The sequence below is a fragment of the Gopherus flavomarginatus genome, chromosome 4 (assembly GCF_025201925.1).
Source record: "Gopherus flavomarginatus isolate rGopFla2 chromosome 4, rGopFla2.mat.asm, whole genome shotgun sequence".
Lineage (NCBI taxonomy): Eukaryota > Metazoa > Chordata > Testudines > Testudinidae > Gopherus > Gopherus flavomarginatus.
Window position 1 is genome coordinate 37,644,153 of NC_066620.1, and position 12,015 is coordinate 37,656,167.

The following is a 12,015-nucleotide window of genomic DNA, read 5'->3' on the forward strand; positions in this document are numbered from 1 at the left end:
CTCACATCGATGTAGTAGCGTCTTCAGCGAACCAGTGCAGCTGTGGTGTTTTAAGTGTAGACCTGCTCCAAGTGTATCTTGGCCATATCTGATGTTCAAGTCCATAGTACCTACATAGTGTAGTAATGTATATGGTAGAAATGTGTATGGATGGCTAGATAGAGCAACAGCTTGTCTTTGTCTGGCAAATGGGGAGGAATTATGGAATTGAATTACTATTCTCATCAATCTAGGAAATGGGGTAATACACTCATGCCCTATGGCATCATGGTGACAAGCTACTCTGGGCAGGTTTATTAGATATGTGCATAGAAGTTGCAAAGTGTTTAAGGATCTTTTGGGTTCTAAAGGACTATATAATTGTAAGATGTTATTAACCCTTATTAAAAAGTGTATGTATGTAAGCATGTGTGAGGGGGTGTTCACCCCACACTTTCCCTGTAGGAGTTAATGGAGGCCAGATGAGCCTATTAGGCTGCAAGCTGGGAGAATTAGGTCTGAGAGGAAAGCCCTAATTAGGGGAAGCTCACCTGTGCAGGAACAGGTGGGGCTTCTATAAAGCCAGATAGCAGAGCGGGGCTAAAGGGGTGATTGGTGTTACAGAGGTAAGCAGTCTAGAGTTATGCTGTGGGAGGAGGGTAGCATTCAGGGGCCGGTAAACCCAGAGGAGGGGAGAACCAGAAGGTTAAGGAAAGCCTCAGGTAAAATGCAGTAAGGTCCAGAATAGAACAGAGATTCTCTGCTGATTATAGAGTCCTTGAGCTGGAGCCCAGTGTAGAGAGTGGTCCTGGGTTTCCCTGCCAACTTCTGCCAGGGAAGTGGCATTATGGGGCAGTGAAGGGGAAGACAGTCCAGCAGGGGGTAGTGAAAATGATTAAGGGGGATGGGGTACATTACTTATGAGGAGAGGCTGAGGGAACTGGGCTTATTTCTTCTGTAGAAGAGAAGAGTGAGGGGGATTTGATATCAGCCTTCAACTACCTGAAGTGGGGCTTCCAAAGAGGCTGGAGCTATTCTGTTCTCAGGTGGTGGCAGGTGAGAGAACAAGAAGCAATGGTCTCATGTTGCAATAGGGGAGGTCTAGGTGGGATATTAGGAAACCCTATTTCACTAGGAGGGTGGTGAAGCACTGGAATGAGTTACCTAGGGAGGTGGTGGATGTTGTCAGATGCTACCGGTGTGGTGTGGTGCTTTGTTCAATGTTGATATCAGTCAGCTGTGTGTGTGTTCCCTCTGTGTGCTGCCCCAGCTATGTGCAGATAGCTGACACAGCAGACCCTGAGAGAACCCCCAATGACCACAGACTCTAGTAAGGTACGAAGGCATGTTGGCCAGGTTTGTCGAAAAGAAACACAGTCTCCAGGTCCCTGGTAAATGAAGTCCAACGTGCTGCTAAGGTGCAGCTAGCCAGTACTTATGTGCTCCCTAGCAATGGACTCAGCTCAGTCAGTGGTGGGACTTTCCACTGCCCTCTAGGCTGGACAAAGCACTGCCCCAGGGATGCATTTTTATACACAGGTACAAACAAGTTACACATCAGTCCTGATGTATTGAGGTGCAACCCCTCTATGCAGTAAGGTGCTGCCTCTCACCTTGTACAAGTTGGTTTGAACAAAACAACTCTAGCCTTCCTTTTGGCCCTGTCATTGGGATGAGTCAGCTTGTTCCTTGTTTGTGTGGAGTGTACAAGTATGTGAAATGTTCTGATATCTGGTATCAGTACCTTTTTAGGTATGTCTCTTTTTGCAGCATCAGCCCTTTCCTTGCCAGCTTCTGTGTGCAGGGCTTGCCTCTGGCTCACAGCTTAACTTTACTTTATGTTAGCAAAGTCTTGACTGTTACCTTAGTTCAGGCCTCTGATACCAAGGTTTATATATATCTCAGGGCCTCCTCTTACTACAGTGGAATCTCTTCCTCCTTAGAGGTTTTTACGGCCCTGCTTGACAAAGCCCTGGCTGGGATAACTTAGTTGGGGTCTCTTCTAACCCTAATCTTTGGTAATCATAGAAGACTGCTGGTAAGGAAAGACATTGATACCCTGAAAGGTGGGTGGCAGGAACATGCAAAGTAACCTGGCTGGAGTCATAGAGAGCACGTCTGAGTGAGAGGGATGCAGCAGAGTGTGCTGCAAGCAGCAGATGGAGGGGCTTGGACCTGGAAAGAGTTAATCTCCAGAGCAACCAGGAGGAGGCTTCCCTGTGGTGAGTGGACCTTATGATAAGAAGCATTTGTAACTTCCCAGTGGCTAGCACTGATGACACTGTGTCTGTGCATAGGCCCTTTACCTGCATTGAGGTAAATGGAAACAACAAGGGCTGTTATCGCAGATTATTAGGGTTGGAAGGGACCTCAGGAAATCAAGTCCACCCCCCTGCTCAAAGCAGGACCAATCCCCACTTCCCTAAATGGCCCCTTCAAGGATTGAACTCTCAACCCTGGGTTTAGCAGGCCAATGCTCAAACCACTGAGCTATCCCACCCCCTTGAGGTTATCTGTTTTCAGATATATTACTGACACCACCTGTAGGACCTCACAGGTTCCTTTCCCTTCTACTGAATCATGGGTCATGTGCTTACCCTCTTGAATGCTTGAAGATAAGTGAGAATTGTAGCCTCAGAGAACTACTACACATTAAATCAATCTCCTGTCTGCACTAGTGTGAAAGCCAAGGTGCTAAACAAGGGTCCAAGCAAGTAAGATAGTGAAGGTGATTGCTGTGGTCTGTGGGTTACTGGTGGTCTGGATTTCCAAGTGACCCATAGAGCTGCTTCAATCACAAAGATGAAGCATCAGCCAGGCTTCAAGCAGAGCTCCCAGACCCAGGTTGCTTCAGGGCTGTCTTTGTCAGGTGTGCATTTTGTGTAGAATTGTATGTGATCAAATGTGAAGGGAAAACAAAAACTGGAAGGGTGACAAACACATGAGGCTAGAGTCAAATAGCAAAAAAAACTAGAGTGATTAGAGCAGTGGACCCTCAGCAGACGATTTGGTGCTAATAAACATAATGGGGGCTGGGGATGTATCCAAGTCTTTGCACACATCACATCAAAGCAAGTTTATTCTCTCCTGGTCTCCTCAACATTGTTGTAATAGTACACTTTCATGTAACTGTACTGTAGGTGCTAAAATGAAGGTTTGAGCCTGGGAGGTTATGATGGTTGGTGGAGGATGCAATGGCATCATGCTGAGTCATTGTTGATATGAAGAAGTTGGAGAGATACTGTAACCTGCTTTTAGATTGAGTCTCTCTATATGGGACAGGCAGGGGAGCAAGACAGGGCGAATCAAGTCATACTTATGAGTGTGTGTAACACCCTGGAGAATGTGTGGTGTCCCCCGGATGCCCTATCCAATGATATGACTCTGCTATAACTCCTACCTCTAAAGGTAGGCTCTTTAGCACAACCTATAGCAATTCCTGTGTTTAATGCTGCAGGTTCCTTATTCAATACCCTATGCTGGCCAAAATATCAGCATTACATAAATATGGACATGTTGGGATTCAAATGGCAGTGGGCCTCAGACATGGGGGATGAGCTCAACCCAAAGGAAGTAAGCTACAAATATTGTAAACTACTGATCAGCATGTGTGGCTATGAATCTCCCTCTTTGCTTGACCCATAGAGGATGTGGTTGTGCAGTAATTCTCAGTCTAAGAGCCTGGCTTTTAAGATCATAGAGAATCTGTAGAGATTCATGCTTTCTACTCTGGCAGTCCCTGGCTCAATCCTTGGTGAGGTGAGGCCCTCATGGAGGCCATCACATGTGAATGTTGGGGGGAGGGAATCATTGTCCCAGTCTTAATTTGTAGAACATGTATTTTTCTCCTTCTGTGGGACCCAAACTACCAAAATTATTTCCCTTTTATGACTCTCGCCAAAGGGATAGATTGAGCCAAGCTCTGATCAAAGGCACAAAAGCCAGTGCTTAATTTGTGGCAGGGCCGAGCCCCAGCACCTCCAGACTTGGCAGTTCATAGCCCTGGCACCTCTGGACTTACTACATCAGTTATAAAAGTAATTTTTAAAAAAAAAAAGCTTGAGCCTTGGCACTTCTTTGATTACAAATTAAACACTCCAAGGAGCTGAGTCCTACTGACAGGCATCAGGCATAATCTGGATTGGTAGTTTTAGCATTGCTCCATGGTAGCACTGCTGCTGGCTCTAGGTTCATTAAAGGGAACAGGAAGAGGGTAGGGGCAGAGCTGGCCTGGTGTGGATGACAGAATTTTCTGCACTAGAACTGAGTGAACAACAATTTTTTTAGTACACAGGAAATTCTGTAAAATGGGGTGGGGAGGTGGGGAAATGTTTCTTGTTGAACTGACAATGAAATTTTCCAAGAGTTTTGGTGACTCAAAGTCAAAAAATTGAGTTGGGTCAAAACTAAATGTTCATTTTGACTTCATTCAGTTTTTGTTTCAATTTTGAGCATTTTGGCAAAAGCAAAGGAAGACTAGATTACAACACTACCTTACACTGTTTCCCAACAAGGCATCAGGGCTTGCAATGGGAATTCAGTTCCTTTCTCCTATTGGCTTCCTCTCTATCCCATCTCCCCTGAGTGCTCCTGACACCCCTTTCTCAGCCTATTGCCTGTTTTCCCCTTTAGTGGTTTACTTTTGAGATCTGCAGTGTAATTAGAAGTAAAGGCATGAAACTGTCAAATGGAAAAGTCAGAAGAAACTCCTCAAAGGTGAGAGGTGTGGTACTGTGGGAATAACTTCCCATAGGAAATGCAAGTCTCTTTGCTTGGAACATCTAAAATGCAACTGGATGAAGTACTGGAGAATACAAGTATGAAACAATTCTGAGTTAGCTCCCAGGAGGGCAATCTAATGACCTAATAAACTGTTAGCATGTCTAACTTCTAACTATGCTGGATTAGAGTGACAATTCTGCACAACTGTCTATCAATGATATCATTAACAGCAGTGACATTTATGGCCTGGGGAAGCAAAGACAAACAGTGAAGTAATCCAAAAATCAGTGGCTACTTTTGAAAATTTGTCTTCATGTAACACTTCTCTAATCCTTGTATATGGTGCCTTACTATCAGAATACTGTGGATACCAATCAGAGGTTTCAACCAATCTAGACCTTGCAGAGGAAGAACAAAGCAATATGACTAATCCCAGAGCTTTTTAATTAAATATAACAAGGTAACCACAATGATGAATAGGTGGTTCTTCTCAGCAAAGAGGAGCAACAGTTCCCTTACTGTGTAGATAACATGTATGAAGATGAAGCAATACAGGAACAAAGCAAATTGGTTCTGGGGCATGAGGAGGTCCTGGCATCCTTCAGCAGGCTGTGGACAAAGGGGCAGAAATGTGATATTGAAGGGCCATGTTCTATATATGCCTTGTGAAAAGACTCCTTTGCTCAGCATGTCCCTTGCCTTTATGACCATAAACTGTCACTAATATGATGATGGACAAACTCTCAGATTGAGACCCAGTGCAATTCTGTTTGAACAGACAGAGGAATTAGACTGAGTTGTGGAACCGCTTGGCCTGTGCTGATTGTCATATACTCAGGACTCCCAAAATACTTGGCTATGACTCTGGAAAGGTGGTTTTATGTAGGGCTGGGCTCCATAGTTGTTCTTGTATCTCCTTTTATCTTTCTGCTTTGGGCATCTAAGACAGGTTCAGTAATGCTCTGATCATTTTTTATAAACAGCAGGGTGGAAAAAATTGTTATCCTATGAATTTTTCTTTTAATGCCTGGATAACCGGTTAAGAAACTAATTGCTAGCAATTTGTGCACAAATTCACTCAGATGTGAACTGTTACCCATTTCCCATTCTCTTCCCTTTCCTGCAAGGGGACACTCTTGGTATGTGAACCCAGTCTCCCAGAATAGCCTTCTACAACTTCTGGTCAGCACTCCAAGTTCCGGGTACCTTTATACTTATTTTTAATTCAGTCAAGATGGACTTCAAGTCCATTCAACACTTGGCAGCTGCTTTATGTGCTAACACAGGAATTCCAACAGTTACTTCTCTCCCTAACCTCTTTTATTTTTATATTGAGGACATATGGCCAAATTCAGCCTTGATGTAAGCAGGAGCATCTCAGGAGTTCCTTTTATTTACTTGAGGGCTGAATTAGGCCAGGCTTTTTCCATTCAGTCCTTGCCACTGATAGATTCCTGAATTCACTTTGAGAGACTGCACATGCTAGTAGGGTAAATAATGTCATAGTAGTTCCCAATAACACAGGTACAGGTTACTCCTTTTCAGGGTGGGAGTGTGGTACTCATTTTCCCTCTTCCCATCTGAGAAATATTTGAGCCATCAGGAGAGCTAGCTATTTCATGATCCCTAATGCCTTCATGTGGAAGTGAATTTAACTGGTGAGTCTTGTACAGCATAAAGTTATCTGCAACTTCAATCTTAAGCTGTATCTTTCTGTTCACCAGTACCTGCTCAATGTGTCTTACTGAAAGAAAGAAGGGCAGCTTACCTATTGAAAGGTTGCCCATCAGGGCTGTAATAGCAGATCTCGGCAACACTTGCTCCATTTTTCCTATTTGTTTGGCAGTTTTAGGCATCACCTTTCCCTGTTTGCAGCCATTAGTTTGGATGCAATGTGTCTTAAGTTCAGAGCTAATTGGGGGTTTCCCTACAAGTGAACTGCTATCAGGCCTGTTCCTTTAGATCCAGCTGTCTTTTCTCATTTTTCTATGGGCACAGCATCTGCTGTTCAGATCAACCATCACACCTGTTTGCTTGGCTATACTTGGGGGTTTGGTCCTTTAACCACCCCTCTAATTCTTTAGAACACGCCCTTAAAATCTGTTCTAGTCTCAGACAGTATTCCAATTTTCCAGCCCATGTGCAGAATTAATTTTGTAATATGCATCAGTATGGAGGGGATGTGTCACAACAAAACTTGTGTAGTGGGGATGAGGGGTTTGGAGTGTGGGAGGAGACAAGGTTGGGGTGTGAGGGCTCTGGCAGGAGGTGCAGGCTCAGAGGTGGGGCAAAGGGTTGGGGTGCAGGGGTGTGGGCTCTGGGGATCAGGGGTTTGAGGTGCAGGAGGGTACTCTGGGGCTACAGTGGGGAGAGAGGACTCCCCTCAGCTCTCCTTTTCCCCTCCCCACTGCTTGCAGCAGCACCTGGGCTGGGGGAGTTAGAGGCATCTCTTCCCTCCACCTGCAGCAGCTTCTGGGCTTCAGCTGCAGCAGAGGCATCCCTTCCTGGGCCCAAGGTCTGGGTCATGGGCTGGGCCACAGCAGGTCTGGGGCTTGGTTAAGTTGGAGCTGGGAGAGGGGTGCCCGTCCACTGGCTGGTCTCTGGGCAGCTTTCCTGAGCGCCTGTGGAGCACTAAATAAATGTGGCCCCGCAGCTTACAGGGAATTTAGGTCACAGGACCTTGTTGACAGGCTGCACTGTAGAAATTTGCATCCCCGAGCCATAGAGTATGCTGGCTCCTTCAAGTAGGGTCCAGAGTCTGTCCTATTCTGTGTTCCTGATGAAAACAAAGAAATTCTGGGATCTGTAGTGCAGAGGGACCATGGGAGTTAGATACTGGTGAGGAATTCTGGGAAGTGGCTGGCTGTATAAGCTACTTTTCACCAATATAGAAGGAGTTTGGGGGGTTTTCAAGAGGGGCTTGTACAATGGGTCTTGCTTCCTTTATTCCCAGATCCCAGGGTCTGAATTTCTGGCAGTGGGTGAAGGGAAGAAAAGTTCCTGGTCCATCAGGAGAAAGCCAGGTCTGAGAGGAGGAGTCTGCTGGACTTCTCTTCTGTGGTGGTCTATAATTACTCTTGAAGAGGAGAAATTGGAGTACTAAACTATTCAACGTGTGTGTGTGGGGGGGGGGAGGGGCGCAGCGGAAGGGGAGAAATGCATTTATATGGCTGACCAGGAACAGGGCTGGCTCCAGGTTTTTTGCAGCCCCAAGCACAACAAAAAAAAAAGCTGGAGTGCCGCTGCCAAAGTGCAAAAAGGGCCAAAGTGCCACCCCTTGAAAAGTGCTGCCCCAAGCACATGCTTGGGATGTTGGAGCCTAGAGCTGGCCCTGACTGGGAAGCCACTCTTACCCTTCTCTATCTAGCAGGCAAACAAGTACAAGTAAAGCAGAATAAATTTTCTCCAATGTATTTTTTTTTTTAAGTCTCTGGAGTTAATGTGTAAGATCCTGCTGTGAGTTCACATTTTTGGGTTTGATTCTGCCTGAATAGAAGTTTTCTTAAATTAACCTTCATGGAGATTTAGAAATATTTTAAACTTAAACCATGTGGAAAGCACACATCTGGGTCATGCCTCCCCCTGTTTACACTGTCACCTGTACTCACATATCCAGATGGTGACTGCAGATGCATCTGCTCCATCTTCTCTTTGTGCTGCCGCTGCTTTTCCTTCTCCTCATATTGGTATTTCAGCATAGTCAGCTCCATATCCAGCCGCATCTTCTCCAGCTCAGTCTTAGCCACTTGGGCCATCCTAGAGTTTGGCTGCTCCATCTCCACCCAGGTGTTGATCTCACCATCATTGATATGTTCTGGTTGCAGAGAATCCAGTTCTGCCTGTGAATTAGTCTCCATGTGCAGGTCCTGGTCCTTAATGTCTGGTGGCTCTGTCTCCCCAGATGTCCCTGACGATGTATTTTCAGGGGTGTCCTAGTCCATAGATCAGGGAAAATCATCCACTCCAATTTAACTGATACAAACTATTGAAACAATCTTCTGGTAAATGTTTTTCACCTAGCTCAGCTGAGCCAGATGCAGGCTGGTAGCCCAACTATATATAGAAAGTTACTACACTTGACTATTCAAAGTCCTGTCTGAACTACTAGAAAGTCAGAGGCTCCACTTATATTGTGATGAAAAGCAGCAGCATAATTTGCTATGGATCAAGAGGGGCAGTTACTCCCCCCCAAAACTTTGTCCCCCTGATTTGTCATAGTTCTATATGCTCTGGTTTTTTTCCTCAACTTCAGATGCAGTCATTAGGAGAGTAAACTTTCCCTCCTTCACTCCAAATCTGAGTAGATGGGACCTAACCCTGCCCCATAACCAGATCGAAGTGCTGGTCTAAAACCCATGGCCTTTGACTAAGCATAAAGAACACTTCATCTGTGGGTCAGTTAGATTTGTCCCCTATGTTTTTCTTCATTGACTTTCTATCTCTGATTCAAGTCTAGTGGATGGTGGTCGACCAGATAGGAAATTAGCGTCCCCTTAGAACTGTGGAGTCATGAGACTCTGCTACCTTCTTAGATGTATCTGGCCAGGAGAGAAACGTTTTGCTACTCTGAATTAATTTGTCAGTTCATAAATATGAGATGCCAATGAAGATGAGACGCTTCCCTGTTTTGGGATTAGTAATAGGCTAAATAACAGCAGCAGAATGGGTTGAATGGCATTCAGCAGACCCAGGAGTTATGTAGGGATTGTGCACTGACAGGTCTGCCCTCTAGGCTTATTGAAAGCCACACTATTTACATAATGTCTGCAAGAAGCATGTGCAAGAGCTTTGAATAAAATGTCTGTAGAGAGAATGTGAAACTCTTCCCCCAAGTTATATTTTAAAGCCTATGACAGAAGGGGAAGAAAATAAATTGCAGAAAACTATTACTCTTACCATAGAGGTCTTAGGTACAGAGCTAGAGGAGACAAAAACGAGGCTGGATAATGCTGGATTCACAGGCAGTCGCCACAGTTTTACAAGTCTTTCACTGTCCCATGCAAAAAACTCGACACCAGCTGCCCCAGTTCAATCTAGATAGCAGCACAAGGTTCAAACCCAGATTTGTGCAAACTGCCATGCTGATGTCACAGGTTCCACACTATGCTGTTGTCATAATCCAGCTGTTGCTACAACATCCTAAATGCTCTGTTGCTAAGGGCCTCTGACTCTCTTGTCCAAAAGTTCTGGTGTAAGTGAGGTGCCCAACAGCACATGAGAAATCTGTAGCAGAGTCTGGGATAATCCCAGTTCTCCTGATTCCAGTCTAGAACCTTAACCACTAGGTCAGTTCTTTTCCTTTTGTAGCTGCCTTCCAGCTTCTTCAGTGAATGAGACTGTGTTCCTTCACACAGCGGCAGCATGCATAGTAGGCAGTAGTCTGGCTCACCACATGCCTAGTAATGATCAGCTGGCAGTGATTTGTAGGCTTCAAGGAGAGTGGAAAGTTTTAAGTAGGGATTTGAAGTAGGATAATATGGTGACCTTATGGATTTTGATGGAGTGTTTCCCTCCAACTAAGGAGGGGCATGGAGGAGAGGTAGTGCTGAGAAGGGCTTGTAGGAAAAGCAGACTGGCAGGAACTGAGTGGTAGAGTGAAGGCAGGGGTCATCAATATGATCAGATATGACTGGTGCTAAATGGTGAAGGGCCATAAAGGCACAGACAAGTTTGTGGTGGGAAGTGAAGTGGAGGTGCGGGCCATGAGCAGACAAGGAGCTAGGAAGATAATGCTGGCAGAAATGTTTTTTGACTGGACCTAAGGAAGGACAAGGTAAGCTAGAGAGGGAGATGACAGTACTCAAGGTACAACATAAGGGCCTGGAAGAGAAACTTTGGTAGTCTGGACAGACAGAAAATGCTGAATCTCTGGATCGTTCTGTAAGAAGTTCTGACAACACTTAAACACAGCAAGGAGGTCTGGGTCTAGAAAGAGGGCCAGGTCAAAGATGATGCTGAAATTACAGGCCTGAGTGACTGGAAGGATAGTGGTGGTATACATGGTGATGAGGGGGCAGAGCAGAGATGTGGGATCAGGGAAAGATCAGAAGCTCAGTTTTGGCCTTATTCAGTTTAACAGCTGGACATCCCCACAGAGAAGTTTCAGTGGAATATCAAGACATCTGTGCTTATCTGGTTGTCCATCATAAGGAAGATCTCCTGTTCCATCTAGAGTTCCTGATTTCTGATAGCTATCCTCAAGGTCTCAACCTGAGTTACGGTGAGAATCAAGACAGACAAGAGTGAGCTATCTACACCTGAGTTCCTGTCACTCCTAGAGACTGAGTAATGTTAACATTTTATTTGTCGTGTACATATTGGTTAGGGGTTGGGTCTGGGCTTCAAGCCAACTGTACTTGTAAAACCACTGAGCTGTTTTGTTTTGTTGCCCTTTTCTCTCTTTATGTACCTTTCTGCCTGTTTTCAGCTTTTAAAACGACTGTTTCATTTGACCTGCAACTAATAGGTGATAGACCCTACAGGGGAATTGATCCATTTAGGGTGAAGGGGTCCTTACATCAATTGCACTAGTCTCTTCTGGTAACATAAGGATGGATGTGTGCAAGGACTATGCCTGCAATGGATTGTGCACTGTAGTACAAAGGTATGGCTTTATACATTATATAAACTATTGTCCCTTAACCCCTTGCCCTGTATTTTTTATACTGTTACCCTGTTATGCGCTGGCTCTTGTCTAGAACTTGGCCCATAAATGAAGCTTTCTGGGCAACAGGAGATAAAATCACAGCATGGAGTGGACATTTTAAATATTGTGTTAACACAGTGGAAAAATATGTACTAAAAAAGAGAAATCAGTGAATGCAATGTATGTAGATTGTGTACACATTCTTGGACCGCTTAAGTACATTTTCAACCAAAAACAATATTTATATTACTTCTGTAATATACATGTAATGAGAGACATCATCTAAGCTGAGGAGCTTTCAGCCTGAATGGAAAAGGCCACCTAAGGGTGGTAGATGGGAAATATTCCCATTCTTACAGATGTGGAACTGATCATCATAGAGATGAAGTGACTACTTTTTAACCTAAAACAAAACATCTTTGTCTTAGGCTTTTAAAAAAAAAGTGGTTTTTTATGATTTGCTTAAAGCGCACGCACACACACAACTTGTAGTGCCTTTGAGTGACTTGTCCAAAGTGACACAAGAAGTCTGTAGCTGGGAATTGAACACTGCTCTATAGACCCATGCCTTACCCCCAGGTCAATTTATATATATTGTGTGAATATTTTTCTCAAAGTCTTTAAAGTCCTAGAGAGATCTCCAGTCCAAAGGATCTCAAATTTCAAGT